Genomic DNA, 18,631 nt, shown 5'->3' with positions numbered 1-18,631 from the left:
TCAAAACGGCGCCGTTTACAAAAAAAAAAGAAAAAGAAAACCCAGCGCATAACACCTCCCACCCCACCCCTTTCTCTCTTTCACCCAGCGCATAACACCTCCCCCCACAATACCCTCACTCAGCAGAAGGTGAGAAAACCCTAATCTTCTCTTGGAATCGAAGAACAGCCACCATCCATAATCCTTTCTTCTCCTTGAAGAATAGCCACTTCCCACCATTCCACTTCAGAGCTAAAACTCATCGCCGAACCCTTCTCTCCCTTCTCTCTCTCTCTCGCCATCTCTGTCCGAGCTCTCTCTGTCGCTGCTCCTCGCCATGGGTTGTCGCCGCTTCTCTGCTCCTCGCCGTGGGTTGCCGCTTTTCTGCTCCTCGCCGTGGGTCGTTGCTGCTTCTCCCCTCCTCCCCGTGAGTCGTTTCTGCTTCTCCCCTCATCTTCGTTTCTGCTTCTCTGCTCCGCACTGTGTCTCGCCGTCGTTGCTTCTCTTCGTGTGGAGTTTCTAGTCTCTGCTACAACCCTCTCAGGTCTCAAGTCTCTTCTTCTCTGCTTCAAGCCTTCAACCCTCTCAGGTCCCAAGTTTCAGTCTCTAACTCTCCCTGATTCTATCTCCCTGACTCTATAATTTTGAAATTTGAAATTTATTCTGAACATGCATATGATGTATTATTGATGATTCTGCTGGATTTTGAGATATTAATGTTTTGAATTTTTATTTGAATTCAGTCCGTTGATCTTGAATTAATTCTGCTGAGATTGAGTTATAAATTCAATTGTATAATTTATTTATTCTGCTGAGAATGATTTTTAAATCCAATATTTTATATTTGTTTTGGTGAATTGTTTTTTTTGCTGTTATTGATTCAAAATCAAAACAGTGCCACAATTATGCATTGAAATTACTATATGGCTTCCTATGATTTGGTTGAGTATGATTCTTAGGTTGGGTACCTGTTTTGGATGTTCTGAAGAGTGACTTGATTGATTTACAGAAGTTCACATACGGGAGAGTTAATTTTTTAAAAAATTTATTTTATATTTAATTAAACCGGTTGAACCCCGGTTAAACCCCGGTTGAACCAGTAAACTATTAAACCAGTTATTTAACCGGTTCAATGACCGGTCCGGTTCTCGCAACCTTGGTTTTTATTTGTTGTGCATCTGTTATACTGAGTTACATATTTTTCAAACACATATATATTTAGATAATCCCTAAACTACCTTTAGTTATTTCATTGTTAGATCACACATAATATGCTCAACTACCTGTATCTATGATAAAATAGTGTTGAAGTTTCTGGTGTTTTCATGATAGGTTGAATGGTTGATCTAAATAGAGCAGGACACCTTTGCTTGAGATAGTTTCCAAGCCTCATATAAAAACCGGTATTGAAGCAGTAGAGCATGCAACAAAAATACAGAGATTGGTTCGGTATTTGGGAGTGATCAATGGCAATATGTAAGAAGGATCTCTTCGTTTTGATCTCTTTGTTACATTATTATACTCCTTGCAATTGAAATAAATTTTGTGATCTTAGCCATCGTGATTTTTTTTAAATAAATTGGTTTGGGGTGCAAAGTGGAGGAGCAACTTGAATCCGTTGATTTCAAAGTATAAACATGATGGTATTCTTCATTTACCATCTAATTAAGTTTTATTTATTTTAAAAGATGACAGTCTATATTTACATAGACTTTTTATTCAAATTTTATGTTTTCTTAGAGTTTAAGGATAGACATGGGATGCACCCTATACATGTTGTCAACTTATATGTTAACCAAGCATTGAACATCAATTTATATAGTATTAATGATAATAGAGTTGAAGACTTAAGTTCAGCCGAGTATGTTTTCTTATTTTAGTTCACTCTTTTTCTTTTAGGAAAACTTTCTCTATACTAACAGTTCGTGGGTGTCTTCAGTATCTAAATCTACTACCAGCAAAAGTACATAATTCAAGGTGTAAATTTCAATTCACTTCTTAATTATTTTACTAATGTCAATCTTAGTGCATGTACTATCTAAATATCTTACTAGATATAGCAAATTTCTCTTCTCTATATAAGGATCTAATTAAATAAGAAGCTAATTTATTTTTTTATTTCAATGCAGTCCCCCAAACATATATCACCACCGTAGAAAGTGCAAATGTATGGACCACTCGCAAATTAACTTTTTCATACTAAGCATAATATGTATTTGTGTGGACTTGGCATTTATACATATATTTTTTCCCTCTAATTTTGGTTAACTTAATTATGATTTGATGCCTAAAAGATTGAAAGTCTCAATATTTATTCTTAAGCTTTTGAATATCACAAATTGTATTGCAGGGTTAGCAGGCAGTACACTAAAATTTTGGGATTTAGAATCCTTTGAACTGATTGGATCTACTAAACAAGAGGTTTCTCATTTAGTGTCGTGTGAGTCATGGTGTTAGCAATAGCAATTATTGGTGGGTTTGGATTGTGCAATTTCTCTCTTTTAAATGTTCTTATTGTGCATTATTTTCTTTTTTCAGGTTCACCCCATGATGTACAAGCACACATAGGTAGAGGTTATGGTTCTCTATGAATTTTGGTAGATATTTTTGCTTAATGTTTCCTTTATGGTTCCTTTTTTATATGTTGATTTTACTAAAATTATTTGAGATCTGATTTCTAACAACCAGAATTTACTAACAATAGAAATGGGCACGTTACCAGACAGCAAAGTTGCAAAGGCTTCTCGATAGTGCAATATGAAGACAAGATCCATGGGTGTGAAGAATTCCACTAAGAAAACTATTAGAAGGAATCACAAATAAGTGGTAATTCGTTTTTCCAATTAATCTACTGATAGTTGTCATTTACTTATGGGGTTTTTCTTAGGCTTTAGTATGAGATTGGGTTCTATTTTGATGTGAAGTATTTCGAGCACATTGCTTGATAGTAAGTTTGATGATGTTGATAAGTTCCTTTCTGCATTCGCAAGGATTGATGAGAATGAACATTAAACCTATATCTACATTAATTTGAATAAACAAGTAAGTTTCCATAAGATTCTTTAGTGGTGTCACTTTGTGTATGTTCTATTATGTTGTCATTAATTATTCATTTTAATTATCCCTGTCTAAATATTTTATATCTGATTTGGTTAGTAACCATGGTACCAAGACTATAAATGTCCTCATGAAGGAACCGTAGATCATTCTAGATTATCAAGGGAAAAAAAGAAGAAAAATTGCTTTCTTTAGTGTGCATGCAGAAAATCTTTTGATATTTCATTCATACATAAGCAAGATTCTACTTTTTAAAGAAGAAAAGTAAACAGAATGAAGAACAAATAAAACACAGAATTTAACAGTCTTTAGTTTCTTTTTCCTCACTTGAGAGCAGATGCATGAAACAGGACATAGTTGAACTTATTAATAAAATTAACAAATCCTCCATTACCATTCAGTTTATTAATAAGATTTGAAGAATCACCAATGGGGCCACTATTTTATTTGTGGGTGAGTTCGTTCTGGTTTGTTTCCTTTTTAGATTAATGGTATGTATCAATTGCTTCGCAACATTAGTATTTGATATTCTTCTTTCAGTGGTTATGTTTTAGTTCGATGAGGTGGATTTAACTGGCTCAAAGTTTGAATATTTATGGTTTGGAGTAAATATTTTTGGTTTGTTGAGATGGTGAATTTGTCTCTTTGTCTTGAAAAATTTATATGTTTGGCAAATATATACATTTAAACTATTTTTACAATTTTTCTTTCGAAAGTCTCCGTTCCTATAGAATTAAGATAGTTCTTTCTTAGACTTTTTCATTTATGAGAATCTATTGTTCTACATAATAAGAGTTTAGAGATCAACTATTTTGCATTGCGTGCATTGTGCATCCTGTTTTCTAGAAAAATAACTATTTATATTTCTTAAATGATTTAGGGCCATGAACTTCTCAAAAAACTTGCTTATGTGACTGATAAATTTGATAGGAAATCCCTCGAACAATTACGTGAGTAAGAAGATTCAGTACTTCGTTGTACTTAATGTTCTAGCTCTTTTTTTTTCCTTTGTACCTAGTGTTCAATGCTTTTTTTCTTTTTCATTTTCGTTGATGTGCCTTCTCCTGCTTATTTGCTTTTCAAAGAGTTGGGTACTGATTTACCTATATATTATGACTTATTTTTTTCTATTTGAGGGATATAATTTTGCTATGAAGTTTTTTATTATTTGCTGCTTTAGCTTTCATTATTGTATATTCATGCTCAAACTACACAAACTATATCTTTTCCAGCTAATTTTTGTTGAGATAGTGAATTGTCTCTTTTCTTGAAAAATGTATGTTTGGCAAATATATGCATTTAAATCATTTTTTCAATTTTTCTTTTGAAAGCCTCTATTCCTATAGAATTGAGATAGTTGTTTCTTAGATTCTTCCATTTATGTGAACCTATTATTCTACATAATGAGAATTTAAAGATCAACCATTTTGCATTGCCTGCAATGTGCATCCTGTTCTTTAAAAAAATAGCTATTCATATTTCTTAAATGATTGAGTTATGAAGTTTTCAAAAAACTTACTTATGTGATATATAATATTCTGTGCTCTTTTGAATGTCCATAATTATATTTCTTTTATTATCATTATTATTTTGAATGCTTCTCTATTAATGTAATTTATAATTATACATGACTTTTGTGGTATTATGTAGTATATGAGGTTGGTCATTGGTGACAGTGCCATTGCAATGTTAGACGATCTTAATAATAGGAAATGGCTCTTCCTTTGTGATGTGTGTTATTATCTATGGGATGATGACTATTAACAAATTTTAGGGTCAAATATATGGGTCTATAATTGTCGAAACATGTTTTTACATACAGACAATTTTATCTAAATAGTTCCTTCCAAAAGTAAAAATCAAAATCAAGATTAAGGGTATTAGTTTAGAATAATTATTCAAAGCAAAAGGTACAATTATAAATGTTGTTTGTAGACAAATTTAGTTGATTATGTATAATTTTAAAATTTATTTAATATGTAATTTTAGATATTTATATTCTTCTATAAATTTGTTATTTTTTTGTAAAAATTATTTTTGGATACTTATTCACTTTAGTTTACAATTTTTCTATCATGCATTTATTGTAATTAAACATAATCTTAATCTTAATTTATATATTTTTACAATTTTCTTAAAAAAAATTAGATCATTTTATTCTTACGATCTAATTTAAAATATAAAATTTATATTTAATTAGTTATTATAACAATAACTTAATATTAACTGATTTTTATTAAAACTTAACATATCCATCCATTGCACAGGCACTTCGCTAGTATTATTAAAGGGCAATGCTATGAGAGTTAAGGTTCTTCAATCACACTCTTGATACTGAAATTGCTATCCATCTATGATGTCAGAATCCCGAATCTGTCGCTCTGACCAAAAAAAGAAAGAGCAATGCTATGATGTAGCTAATCAATTTTCTCTACACCTGGGGAAGGTATGTAGAGGGTTCTCGTAATGAACACGTGGCAATCATAATAGTTAGACTTTGCAAAGGTTCCCCATAATACATGTAAAATATGATTTTCGTGGAGAACTCTTTTGGGTAACCAACATTTAATTACTCAATTTATTATTAATTAGTAATTTTAATTTCTTAAATTATTATTAATTAATAATTATTTATATTTTAGTTTTTAAAAATATAAAATTAATAATTATTAATTACAATTATTTATATCTGACTTTTCTTTAATTAATAAATTTTATTAAATTTAAATTTTTATTCTTTTGACCCAATGATATTTGTAGAAAAACCAACAAAACCCATTTACAAACATACGCATAAAATCATACAATTTTATTTGATGGTAATCAGTGGCTAAAGAAGAGAGGGTTGAATCTTAACCTTTTTTTTTTGTTGAAAATTGATTTCTGATTTTTCAAAGAACTTCAGGAGATATTTCTGCTTTTTGGTCTCGTGTCGAGTTGAAAGACACTTTTGTTTTGTCTCGTACCGAATTGAGAGATATTTTTGTTTTTGTCTCTTGATAAACAGAAACAGAGAAAGGAGTAGGGAAGAAGAATTAACACCAGATATATCCTGATTCAACCATTAGGTGCAATGTGGCCTACATCCAGTCTCCATCATAACAATGATGGAATTTCATTATGTTATCACAACATTACAAACACCAATTTTTTCCTAGGAACTACCCATTTTTATCTGGGACAAATCCAAATTCTATATCCAATCTGAATTTGACCAGGACTCAAAACTGCAAAGTGCTAACGCAACTTGCAAGGAAATCCCACAGAATCATGAAACACAACAGAAAGATGTACAAAGAAACTCTAAGACATCTATAGCTTTTTCTCTAATATTGATCACTGTCTTTTTTCTCTCACTTGCTTTTTCTTACAAACTTCACCATGTTTGTCTTTTACCATGAGACTCAGACAGATAATACTAAGAAAAAGAAAACAAAATAAACACCATTGAAGGAGAAGAACTCATAAAGCTTCAGGGTAGCTATGAGAACTCTGTGCTTACTCTCCTTGATCTCAACCCTTGGCCGTTCACCCTTATTATAGAAGGGAAAGCTTCCAAGGTTGAAACTGATTCAATCATGCAACTTCTTCTCTAACCAAAAACAGCAGCGGTTCGGACAAAGAGAAGAGAGAAAAAAACCAAAAACTAACATGCATGTATCTCTCTCAACCCTTTTCATCAAGCTCCTTCCATCTGAACCCTTGATCTTGTCTTTGGCTCCAAGAAAGAGTTTGGAATCCTTGATGATCTTCTGACCCAGGACAGCTTCTTGCCTTCCATTTTTGCTTTTTCTTACGTGTAGCTCAGCGACTATCTTGTTTCTTTGATGAACAAAAATAGAACTAACCTTTTTACCTCAGATTTGCTTCTTCACCGAGGTAGATTGTTTCTTTTCTTGGCATCAAAATCTTGAGGCCATCTTCCAAAATCTTTCCTTCTGAAGTAAAGATATTCCTTTCTTCTTCATAGTTTTTTTTCTGTAAGCTTTTTCTGATAACTTCTTCAATCTTCTTCTCTGATAGATGTGACCGAAAGACAAGAGAGAGGAGAGAGAAAAGAGAAGCTTTCAATGCACAATAAACTCAATTTAATTTTGAGTTTCGGTTACCAAGGAGTGCATTTAACCAAATTGAATTTTGTATTCCAATCACAAGGAGAGTAACCAAGGCTTGCTTTGAAAACCTTTGGGTTCCTTTCCTTGATCCTTCAATATTGGTCTATGTGCTTGTGATATGGGCCACTTTCATTTCAACATAAAGCCACTTATGTTTAAATTAATTTTTGCACAAAGCTTAAGTTCAAATAACAAGTTGGGCTTATGTTACTTCTCGCCCAATAGAAAATCTGCACAATAACAAATATATCAACCAAACAATTGAAAATAATTTAAGAACTTAAATATATTTTAATAATATTTGATCATCATTTTAAATATAAGTTTTCCAAACTCAACATTATTCTTTAAATAAAAAATAGTAATAAAATTTTTTAATGGTGACGCTAAAATATTTTAATTTTAATACAAATTTTTTTTAATTTTGCTATTGAAATTTTTTAAAATTCTAAATTTGATGACCCTCTTATACTTAATAGTTGAATTTTTAATTAATAAAATTTAATTATTGCTTTCTTAAAATAATTTAATTGTCATTTATTTCATTTTGGTTTGTTTATTTCTTTGAAAAAAATTACATAAAATTAAAATTGCTGAGACTGAAAATTAATGTATTATGTATAAATATATGCTAACGTGCTTCTTAATTCATTTTTTTGGTAATTATCAGTGTAAAAATAATTGAAATCAAATTAGTAAGAGATAAATTGCCAATAATAGTAATGCTTTATTTTTTCTATTTTTCTTATTTGTCACAACTCTTTCACTTTATTAGTATTCTTAAAAACTAATTTTCTTTTTTATTATGCAATTTCAATCTAAATATTGTGATTTCAATTATATATATATATATATATTGGTGTCTAAACATGAAAATAAACAAAGCAAACACTATCTTATATCCGTAGATGATTTGCTGGAGATCAGCACAAGGCTCAGATCAAAGAGCATGATTAGAGTTACTCTTGGCACCATATCTAGCCATCCAATCCGCAACTCTATTTGCTTCTTGGGACACCCACTCAACGTGAACAAGCCAAGAACGAGATAAAAGCTCCTGAATCTTGTGAACCAAATCTGTTACTTCAGATGAATACCCACTTGTAAGCTCATGCATGATGGGCAGAATGTCAAGGCAATCCGTTTCACATATAATATCTCTCAAACCGTAATCCCAAGCTAAAACCAGCCCCCTCCAAGCAGCAAATAATTCACATCTGATGATAGACCAGGGGGAATGTTTCCAGACCAGTCTGAGATCTAATCTCCCTTAGAATCTCTAATAATACACCCAAATCCCACTAAATTTGAATCTAGATACAAGATTGCATCACAATTAAATTTAAAACTATTGCCTACCGGTGGTTCCCAACACAGGCAATTTTGGAGAGACATAAAGGCATTGCTTCGATTCCTATAAACCTGTAAGTCCTTGGCGGTAATTTTGGCCAAGGCAACAACCTTATGGTCTGTCCAAGGGTTGTCAGTGTTGAATATGTCATTGCACCTATGTCTCTATACCCACCAAAGCCCTGCACCAAAAGACGCCTCATTGTTAGCCAAGGCCTTCCGAAACTACTCTTCAAGAGCAGTACCCGCCGTCGAGTCTAGGATACTAGGATCCAACATATGCCAAATTGCCTTTGATCGTTCACAGTCTCTAAGGCAATGCTCCATAGTCTCCTGCGCCTTATTACATCTCTTACACATATCTGAAGAAGCTAAATGTCGCTTGAATTGAAAGGTCTTAGTTGGCAGAGTATTATGTAAGCCAAGCCACATAGTAAATTTGAACTTCTCCGGAATGTTTGTATTCCACAACCAGTTCTAGTTACTATTGGCATTCCAATTTAATGTTTTCTCTAATAACCATCTATAACCCTCCTTTGCACTATACTTTTTTGTTGCTGCAGGCCACCACTCCCACTGTGGCTCTAACTCAGAACTAGGATATCTCAGACCACAAATAAACTGCTTAATCTCATGCGGAATAGGCGTGGTAAGATTATCAACCTCCCAAGACACCCCTTTTCATAATTCAGCCACTATAAAATCTGATTCAGAAATATGTACATAAGAAACAAAGTTACAAAGCTTACCAAAAGACTATTATTGATATTTATACTTTTATAGGCACTAAAACACATAAAACTCTCGAACTTTAAATTCCGCACAAAAATTCAACAAAATACTAAATAAAAATATTTCTACAAATATAATTGGGTCAAAGGAATAAAATTTTTTAAATATTATAAAATTCAATAATTACAGAAAATTTCTTATTTAACAATAATAAAAAAACATCCAAGTGAAATTCAAATTTTAAAATACCATATGTATATAAAATTTTGATTTAATTTGATAATATTTGAAAATTTTATTAAATTTTAATGATTATTTTTAATTATGTCAACGAGTAGATTTTGAAGCCAATGAGCTATAATATTCAAATGGCATAGTCTCTTCATGCTCATTTAGAGGTCAGTCTCAAATTCTCAATCTTATCTTTGGTATAAAAAAAATAGATTTTGAAAAAAAAATTATTTCAAACAAGGAATTAACCTAATGTCATCCACTCATCCTTAGCCACCATTTGTTACAAATTACAACACACTCTTCATAAGTTCTATCATCTGACACTGACTTGTTCTTCCTTATAAACTTCTTAACTCTACAACTTATGTAAGAATATATAAATAAGTCCTTGGAGGGAGAATACAAGAATAATACTCGTGTCTCTGTTGAGCCTAATGTATCCAAGCAAAATAAGTTAAGATCACTGACTAAAGAAGTGAGAAAGCAAATATGTCTGATAGAACCTTTAATTATGGTGAATATATAAAATTCAATAATTATAGAAAATTTTTTATTTAACAATAATAAAAAAAACATCCAAATAAAGAAGTGAGAAAGAAGTGAGAAAGCAAATATGTCTGATAGAACCTTTAATTATGGTGAATATATAAAATTCAATAATTATAGAAAATTTTTTATTTAACAATAATAAAAAAAACATCCAAATAAAATTCAAAATTTAAAACACCATATGTATATATAATTTTAATTTAATTCGAGTCTCAATCCTATTTTTGATAAAAAAAAAAAGAGAGAGAGTAGATTTTGAAAAAAAATTATTTCAAACAGGGGATTAATCTAATGTCATCCTTAGCCACCATTTTTTTATGCCTCCATAAAACTCAACTAAATATAAACCTAATCTATTGTGTTACAACACACTCTTTATAAGTTCTATCATCTGAGACTAACTTGTTCTTCGTTATAAACTTCTTCATTCTAAAACTTATGTAAGAATATATAAATTAGTCCATGGAGGGAGAATACAAGAATAATACCCGTGTCTCTGTTGAGCCTAATGTATCAAAAAAAAATAAGTTAAGATCAGTGGTTAAAGAAGTGAGAAAGTAAATATGTCTGGCAGGACCTTTAATTATGGTGAATCTTCTTAATTTCGCCATTGAGCTTATTTCCATAATATTTGTGGGTCGTGTCAGCGAGTTGGCTCTCTCCGGCGTTTCTATGGCCATCTCCTTTTCTTCTGTCACTGGCATTCGTTTAGTGGTCAGTTCCTTTTATATCTCTTAACACTCTTTTTACGTTTCACCAATCAGATTTTTCTCCTCTTCTTTTCTTTTATAATTTGAATTTATTAAAAAATATCAAATAAATATAATCCAAACTGAACCATCCCAATATTTTGTTCGGTGTTAGTTATAAAAATATTTCAATACCAAACCCGATTACTCCCCTCCATGGCATGGAAACTAGAAGCGATTACTAATTCATTGCCAACTGTTTCTATTGAATCGACTAACCTTGTGTTCAACTCCTTGTTGGTTTTATATAATGACAGATAGGAATGACAAGTGCCTTGGATACCTTTTGTGGCCAATCATATGGACCAGGACAGCATGGCATGTTAGGTGTACACGTTCAGAAAGCCATGCTTGTTCTTATCATCTTATGCGTACCATCTCTATTATTTGGGCAAACACAAAATCCATATTGATTTTATTTGGCCAAGATCACAAAATCTCCACAGAAGTAGGAAGATATGCTCAGTTAATCATTCCATATCTTTTTGCCTCTAGTATTCTTCAGTGTCAGACTAGATTTCTACAGACACAGAACATTGGAGTTCCAATGATGCTCAGCTCTGGAGTAGTTACTGCACTGCATGCTGCTTTGTGTTGGGCGTTAGTGTTAAAATATGACTTAGGGAGTAGAGGAGCTGCCATATCAAATTGTATATCATATTGGGTGAATGTGTTGATACTTGCGTTATATATTAAGTTTTCTCCAAAATGTTCACAAACTCGGACGGAGTTTTCAGTGGAGGCATTCCATGACATTCCTTCTTTTTTGAAACTTGCTATTCCTTCTGCTGTTATGGTTTGGTAAGTTTCTACTAACTGTTGCTTTTCTCATCGTTATACTGTTCGAGATCCTCTACTAATGAGTTTTTGTTTGGTTCCCATTGTGCTGAGCAGCTTGGAACTGTGGTCGTTTGAATTGATGGTTCTCCTATCTGGTCGTCTTCCAAATCTAAAGTTGCAAACATCAGTGCTTTCTATTTGGTTAGTTCCACATTTGATGTAGTTCTCACAATTCTTAGCTACCAGCACTTTACATGTTATTGTGGATAATTATTATTTGCACCTATGTTAATTAATGTTGGAAATTACAGTATGAATACAACATTAACTATTTGGATGATCCCGTTTGGATTAAGTGGAACTATAAGGTAACTTAATTACTGCTACTTGCTTATGAATATTTAGAATTCTGTGACAACAAATGTCGAGATCAAAGTAACAATTGTAATTGCATAATTATTTGTTTTTGTTACAGTACTCTTGTATCTAACGAACTTGGAGCTGGTAATCCTTGGTCTGCACATTTAGCAGTGTGTGTAGTGGTAGTAGCAGCCATTATTGAGGGTATCCTGGTTGCAACACTGATGATAATGATACGCAACGTTTGGGGCCATGTTTACAGTAACAACGTACAAGTGGTTCAACAGGTGGAATTTATGCTGCCAATTCTTGCAGCATCCAATTTCTTGGACGGGCTGCAGGGTGTTGTCTCAGAAATTGTCCGAGGATGCGGTTGGCAAAAAATGGGTATTTTTATTAACTTAGAGTCATATTATGTAGTTGGAGTTCCGTCAGCTATTGTGTTAGCTTTCGCTTTGCATATTGAATAAATTAGATTTTCATAATTTGTTCTAGTTTATCACCAAACAGAATACAAAAATATAAAATTTTATGTCTCTATCCATCAGTGTCTTGTCCTGTCCTGTTCTCAGAAACAAACACAGTCTAGAGATGTTCAATGAAGCAGAGAGTATTGACCCCTGGTTGCATTCGCCTCTTGCTCCATAGAGGTAATACACTACACTATTATATGTCTCTTTTAATTTTCTTTGAGATTAAGATTATAATGACAATCAGTATAGACTGCACAATGTATAGAGCATTCATTCAAGTCTTGTGTGCTGTGTTTTGATTCTTTCATATTCAATAACCTCTCTGATTTGAATTTGGTAATTGTGAAAAAGGATGACAATGATTTATCAGGCTTGATAGACATTGAAAAGGCAAGATTGAGGGGTCAAAGAGAGCCTCCAAAAGAGAGAGGCAAAGGAGAAAAGTTCTTTGGACCCTGAACTTGTCAATATTGTTACTGTTCTTGAACCATTCTTGTCTAAGTTGTGCTATTTTATTTGATACTTGGATAATTTGATAGACAGATCCTTGGTTTTCTTGTGTTTTTAAAGCAAAATTGTGTATTCTTCAGTTGTGTATGGTTAGGATTTTAGCTGTAGATTTTAAGAGAATAGGTCACTGATTGGTGAAATTCAGGATTCTTGATTTATTTTTATTGTACAACTAGATGATTTCCAACAAAATAGTAATTGTTAATTAATGTTAATGTGATTATTGTCTTATATAATAATTGCTTCATAAGATCCTGATGTCTATGTAACTCTAATGAGTGGTCAATGGGTTGATAATGAGATACATCCCGTGTTATGATTGAGCCAGTCACAATATTGCAGATCCAATGTCGCGACGAAGCTGGAAGCTGATCAATCTTGCTATCCTTTTCTTTATTAATCAGACTAGTATTTTGTGGATTATGTTGATATATAACTTTTTAGAAATTCCGTTACCCGACGTAGTGTTTGGTTGATGTCCATGTCTCATTGAAATATGGACACAGTGACACATGTCTGCTGTTCAGCTCAAACACTCACTAAGTGGGCTCCAGAAGTGGATTTTAGCACCAAAAAGACTATTTTACCCTTACTAGTCATCTGTTTAGTATTTAAAGTGTATTTTACATAATCATTAGATATCACGCATATCATTCAGCCCTATTTTCATTTTACATTGTATTTTTACTTCAGTATGAGTCTCTAAACCTCCTAGGTTTAGGGGAAGAGCCCTGCTGAGTCCTATGAATTAATAAAAGTATTATTATTTTTTCTTCGATCTGTGTTTAATCTGTTTCTAAGATGTATATCCGCTCTTCAACATGGTGAATAGGATGATCGAACAATCAGCTCTGTTCATCACACTAAGACGAACGTGCCTGACAAACACCTGCGTCTACTTGGGTTCGTGTGAATACATGACTGGAAAGCACGAGCCAACAGCTATGTTTATTCATCTCTCAGATGGTTAATCCACGACTTCGTTGAGGACTTCTCAAGACACCAGTTCAGCCGATTTCCGGGGAGATTAGGGTCTCCGTGGTATAGGCTAGAATCCAAAAAAGCAGCGTTCTCTGATCCGGAAGATTTGACCTTGTCTATGGCGCTTTGAGTAGGATCGCCAGGAGAATGAACTGCTAAGCGCTTCACCCTTCGTCAGATTGGATGACCACGGCCAATGGCGTTCAATCTGTAGCAAAGGAGATCAATGACCATGGCCCATGGCATTGATCACATACAGCCTGCCATAGAAGAAGATCATTCACAAGCAGAGAAGACAGTAGTACCAAAGTTAATTCAGAAAGGTAAGGCAACTCCAATCCTCAACTCTATCCTTAAAGTATTAGCACCCTGTTATAAGAATCCTAAACTCCATAATCCAACAACTTTCTGATCTGCCTAACTAAGAACTGCAAGATAACCATAGCTTGCTTCAAACCACAATCCTCGTGGGATCGACCCTGACTTGCTCAGGTATTACTTGGACGATCCAGTGCACTTGCTGGTACAACAGTACGAAAGTGTGGGATTTGTGCTACCAGATGGTAGCAGGATATGCATTTGGATGAGAGGTACGTTTCGTACTTGCAGATGGCCGGGTTGTACCATCTTGCCAGATGAACGAAAGATGGTTTAAGCTGGATGAGCCCTTGGTTAGTGCGTTAGTGGAGCACTGGCATCCGGAGACGCACACGTTTCATATGCCGTTCAGGGAGTACACCATTACACCACAGGACGTGGCGTACCAGTTAGGACTGCCGATCGATGGATATTATGTTAGTGGTTGCCTGACAGATTTTCAGACGTACATTGAAGGTGATCGACCAGCTTGGGTGTGGTTCGAGGAGCTGCTGGGTGCATTATCTTCTGCGAACCAAATCCAGAAGTTTGCAGTGAACTGCAGCTAGTTCCAGGAGATATTTGGAGAGCTTCCTAAGGGAGCCGATGAGCCCACTGTTAGGAGGTATGCCCAGGCCTATATCATGATGCTGTTACGGACTCAGCTATTTACCAATAATTTCGGCAATCACATTCACATTAGGTGGCTCCTATACGTAGCCAGGCTTGAGGACATGGGTGGGTACAGTTGGGGATCAGCTGCTCTCTCGTGGTTATACCGGTGCATGTGCTACGTGGGGAACAGACACATGGTGAAGTTAGCTGGACAGTTATAGCTACTTCAGTGGTGAAGTTTGCAGTGGTCTTGATGCGGATTTCGGAGGATCATACTTTCTAGAGGAGATTAGCGCCATCATGCAGGAGGATGATGCAGCACGTCGGGGTCCACATGCCACCGGGACTCAGGCACACCTAGATGTGGACCTGAACGAGCCTCCGTCGAGTCCGATTCATGAGCATTTTGCCTTGAGTGGTACTCCTCCGTCCGCCTACACTGTTGCCCCACATGCTGGCGCAGGACCGTCTAGGGCCCTCCCCACATCTTGAGCTAGGACCGGCTAGGCCACCCCCACAGCCTACACATGAGGATGATGCAGACGGAGAGGATGACGAGAAGCCGATAGCCCGGAGACGCTAGAGGGTCCTGTGACCTCGACGCTGCTTCACGGGTTCGCATATGTTTGGATGACTAACTTCATTATTTGGGTTTAGCGTTGAGTTATGCACCTTAGTTTCTTTCAAGTTGCTTTCGTTTTGTCATGCTTAGTCGCTTTAACTCTGCAGTGACCTTGTATTACTTAGTTACTTTGAATGTGTGTGCATAGCCTGTGAGTTATGTTACCAGTTTATTTCGTATTACTTATGTTGTATGAGTTATGTCACTAGTTTATATCAGTTATGTTGAAACTGGCTTCATGCCATTATTAGTCCATATCGCCCCACATATATTACATATGTTACGTATTTGCTAGATACTAGTGTTACTCAATGCGTTCCAAAAATAGCTTCCATATAACATAAGTCAATAGCGGCAAAAATAACAATTCGAACAACACATTACATAAACTGAATAAAACGGATTGAAATACGAAATACGTAACAGGCTCAAGTGTAAAAATGAAACTAAAACAACTAATCTGACTACCGACTACACATCGACCCCAGTCCCCGTGGTGACGCCGCCTTGTGGACACCTCCGACGTGTGTGTTCTGGTTGTCTGCACATACCACATCTCTTGGGCCTGTTTGGATCAGCCTCATCCATGGTAGTCCGAATCCTGGTGGTCCTAGGACACCCTTCACTCGCACACCTCTTGGAGGGATCTGGTATGACTGTGTGTCCATCATACGGAGGCCAAAAACTCTCAGGGATGGGAGGAGTGAATCCCATCCGATACACACTGAACACCGAGCTAAGAAGATACACCTGGTGCACATAGGGCTGCCAAGTGAGCCGTGAATAAGCACAACATGCTAAGGCGTGGCAGCATGGATAATCAAGTGCCTGAAAATATCCGCAATCACATGTCTGATCCCTGAGTGACACTCTGTAACTACCAAGTGAGAATGACCAGTAGGTGTGGTCTCAGAGACAGTGAACTCAGAATTATCTCTATCATACAAAGTCACTGTGAAGCACCTCGACGTCTTCAGATTAGCCTCTATAGCCTTCACCAGATGTTGATTGAATTGCTGTCCGGTTCCCAGCTGGGCCTCTGCCTCTCTCCTCTTGTGAACGAATAGCTCTGCCAACCTCCCGTAAGTGGCCTTCACTAGTGAACACAACGGAAGGTTCCTGACCCCCTTCAGGATGGAATTAACACACTCGGAGATATTCGTCATCATGTGACTAAACCTCCTACCCTCATCCCAATGCTGAGTCCACATCGCATACTCAATCCTGTTAGCCCAGTCACACATGGCAGGGTATTCAGTTCGCAGAATATCAAACCAGTAATTGAATTCCACCTCAGTCTTGGCATAGGCTGCATTCACAAGAAGCCTTCATGCATTCTTGCCCTTAAAAGTAAGGGCAAAATTTGCGGCCACATGTTAAATACAGAATGTATGATATGCAACAGGTGGTAGCCAACCTCCGTCGGGTGCCTCAAGTGCGGCCTTGATACCGTTGTGCCTATCTGATATCACCAGGATACCTGGCTGCGGGGTCACGTGCTGGCAGAAATAGGATAGAAAAAATGACCAGGACTCCACATTCTCACCCTCCACGAGTACAAATGCAACAAGCAGGATGTTGGAGTTCTCGTCTTGTCCAATCGCAACGAGTAGTGTACCCCCATATTTACCGTACAAGTGGGTCCCGTCAATACTCACCAACGGCTTGCAATGCTAGAATGCCTCAATACACGGTGGAAACGTCCAGAAAAACTGGTGAAAATAGGCTTGCGAGTTGTCCACCTGCCCCCCACTCAAACAGGACTCGTCCTCAACACCGCAACACTACCAGGCATTGTCAGCTGTACACCTAATACCCATCGTGGTAGCTTGTTATATGACTCATCCCAATCTCCGTAAATCTGTGCCACGACCTTCTGTTTAGCCAACCAAACCCTCCTATAAGTCGGCCTAAACCTGAAATGTGTCTCTGTCGCATTCAGCAGTACCTTGATGCAGACAGATGAATCAGCTCTCACCATCGGCATGATGAAGGCCGAGACCACATGATAATCAAGACTCCTGTGATCGCTCGAAATTGACGTCGCCAGACACGTATGAGGTCCGTTGTACCGTTTTACCTCCCAAATACCCTTGCGCTGGCGGAGACTGATCCTAATCAACCATGTATACCGTTCCTGAATTCACTACACTTCCCAAGATACTTGCGATAATCAGACTCCACCACTTTGTACTGTACCCAACGTCGGATGCTATACGTCTTCATGCTTAACACAGCCTCCTCTTTATCCTGAAACTGCTGACCAACCTGAAACTCTGTAAGACCTCCGGTACCCTGGGTTTTCCTGGCTCCAAATCCAGTGGGTTTCCCAGGAATCCCCTCCTGTCTTATGGCATCCAAGTTCAAAGATAAAAAGTGCGAAGGGTACTGCTGAGTCCTATAGCTAGAACCACCGCTAGCCTCAGCTGGATTACTCGCTGCAATGTCATCACCACTATCATCAGCAATGATGTCTGGCTCCATATCATCATCGTCATCATCATCCGGCAATGCATCATCCATACCAGCCGGTGCCCCACACTGTAAGGGAATCAGCACCCTATCAACGATACCAACCTTTCCGCCACCACTGCGATTGAGATCAACGGTGAATGACGGGGAGGCGACAGGCTCGTCCCGAGGTGCAATCACAGGCACGGATGAAGATGCAACAACAGGTCTCGAACCTCCTGAGCTAGACACCACATCAACCAGCTTTGCCAACAGCTCAGGTGTCCTGACCTCGGAAAACTGCCGATGACAATGGAACATAACCTCCAAATCTACGTCACTCCCTATGACGAAAGAGTTGTACTTCACGACATCTCACAGCACTGAGATCAGAATGCGATAGAATAACTTCTTTACCCGTTTCACGCCTTGCAGCCCAAGTTTTTTTGTATTATAGAATTCAGAAAGTCATCGAAGCTCATTGTGGGTCTCATAAAAATACTGAAGGAATCCTTATCAGTGAACTTCACACCAGAGCGTGTTTTTTTTTTTTTAATGGACCCTCTATAATGCACCAACACTAAAAAACTCTCCTCACTAGCCATTATGTTTCACTCTAATGAGAGGAATTCACGTTCACACCATATTTATACACGTCTGGGGCTTCATAATTCGAAACAGCCAATTTCAAATTTTATATATATATATATATATATA

General features: G+C 36.2%; 1 pseudogene; it reads left to right on the top strand.

Annotated features, from left to right (window-relative positions):
* The window catches only part of LOC107635847, a 12,990-nt pseudogene continuing 4,960 nt past the window's right edge, over positions 10,602–18,631 (top strand).

Source organism: Arachis ipaensis, chromosome B04 (genome assembly GCF_000816755.2).
Source record: "Arachis ipaensis cultivar K30076 chromosome B04, Araip1.1, whole genome shotgun sequence".
Classification (NCBI taxonomy): Eukaryota; Viridiplantae; Streptophyta; class Magnoliopsida; order Fabales; family Fabaceae; genus Arachis; species Arachis ipaensis.
The sequence above is the reverse complement of the archived record's forward strand: the minus strand, read 5'-3'. Positions and strand labels throughout refer to the sequence as shown.